Source organism: Neovison vison, unplaced genomic scaffold (assembly GCF_020171115.1).
Source record: "Neovison vison isolate M4711 unplaced genomic scaffold, ASM_NN_V1 Scaffold_033, whole genome shotgun sequence".
Lineage (NCBI taxonomy): Eukaryota > Metazoa > Chordata > Mammalia > Carnivora > Mustelidae > Neogale > Neogale vison.
In genome coordinates this window covers 10,001-12,072 of record NW_025334837.1, presented here as the reverse complement: position 1 = coordinate 12,072, position 2,072 = coordinate 10,001, and positions in this window count along the sequence as shown.

The window sequence follows — 2,072 nt, the reverse complement described above, 5'->3', positions numbered from 1 at the left end:
TTCCAGGCGGGAGGAGTGGAAAAGCGTTCTGCAGGTGAAAGGGTAAGGTCCCATGATAGGTTGTTGGGGTGGGAGGAGCAGGACAGGAGGTGGCCAGAAAAGTGGTGTCCCAGGTCATTTCAGAGAAAGGGAAACTGGATATCCGTCCCTGGGTCGATCGAACTCTATGGAGAAGAACAGCGGCGCCTGTGTCCGCTTTTACAGTGGTTGTTGTGCCCAAATTCCGAGAACCCCCAAAGACGACCACCAGAGTCCAGAATCAAAGCCAAACAGTAAGGGTCTTTTTTTTTTTTTTTTTAAAGATTTTATTTATTTATTTGACAGAGAGAGATCACAAGTAGGCAGAGAGGCAGGCAGAGAGAGAGAGAGAGAGAGAGAGAGAGAGAGGAGGAAGCAGGCTCCCTGCTGAGCAGAGAGCCCGATGCGGGACTTGATCCCAGGACCCTGAGATCATGACCTGAGCCGAAGGCAGCGGCTTAAGCCACTGAGCCACCCAGGCGCCCCGTAAGGGTCTTTTATTACGAGTCCGAACCCGAACTTCCGCGCACTCGTTGCCGGTGACGCTAAGAGGTCCCGAGCTCGGGATCACAACACCTTTTATACACTATTTTTGGGGAGGCAGGGACTTAGCATACATCATAGTATCTTCTAACAAATTGCCACATACCGCGGGAAAATCAAAAAAGAACTCTATAATATGACTGGCGTGCTACAGAGCGGGAAAAGGCTGGGAATAGATTATTGGTTAGGTCAAAGGGCTGTCATTCTTCAAACTGCTGAGTTGGCGCCGCCAGGGTATGTGTCACCTCAGGATTGACCGGGCTCTTCCTGTCAAGCCTCGGGGCGCCAGATGGTTGTTCTCTCTCGGCCCAGAGCCGGATTTGGGGGGGGGGGGGTGTCCAGGAGCAGTCAATCTGTCAGGTCCAATTCCGGGTGGGGGTTTCCTCTTGGCCCAGAGCGGGGGGGAGGGGTCCGGGAGCAGCCATTCTGTCAGGTTCAATTCTGGGTGTGGGAAGTGTGGCTACAGAGTGTCTATAGAAAATCTGCTGGTATTTTTCCATCTCTTCATGGGTTAGCAAGCGAAGGTACAGAAGCAGAAATAGCGGTCATGGTTATAATTTAGGCATCTCATGGTATTCCCCACGTTAACCTTCTCAAATGTTCAGGTTTGTTGAAGGGATGGTGGAGAAGGTGCTTAGAGAAGAACACCGGTTCACATTTCTGAAACGATCCGTCAAAATCATTGCACTAGGGGATCCTGGGTGCCTCAGTGGGTTTAAAGCCTCTGCCTTCAGCTCAGGTCATGATCCCTGGGTCTTGGGATCGAGCCTCACATTGGGCTCTTTGCTCAGCAGGGAGCCTGTCTCTTCGCGCCCCCCCCCCCAACTACTTGTGATCTCTCTGTCAAATAAGTAAATGAAATCGTTAAAGGAAAATAAATAAATAAATAAATAAATAAACAAACGAACAAACGGACAAAGAAAAAAATATCATTGCACGACAACTGTTCCTAGGTCCAGGGTGCGTCCTTGGCTCAGTCGGGCGGGCCAGGTGGCCGGCCGCCTGCCTTCCGCTCGGGTCATGATCCAATGGCCCTGGGATGGAACCCCACATCGGGCTCCCTCCTTGATGGAAAGCCTGCTTCTCCCTTTCCCGCTGCTCTGCGCGCTCCCTCGTTCTTCCGCTCCCCACCCCCACCAGCCCCGCTCGCGCGATCGCGCTCTCTCTCTTTCTCTCTCTCTCTCCCTCCCTCCCACCCTCCCTCCCTCCCTCCCACCCTCCCTCCCTCCGTCCCCCCCCCCCCCCCCGTCTGTCAAATGAATCAAATCTTCACCACAACTGTGGGTTGCTGGGGGGAGGGTGGTTGGGAGTAGGGGGGTAGGGTTATGGACATTGGGGAGGGTATGTGCTTTTGGATAAATTGGAAGGGGAGGTGAACCATGAGAGACTAGGGACTCTGACAAACAATCTGAGGGGTTTGAAGTGGTGGTGGGGTGGGAGGTTGGGGTACCAGGTGGTGGGTATTATAGAGGGCGCGGCTTGCCTGGAGCACTGGGTGTAGTGAAAAAATA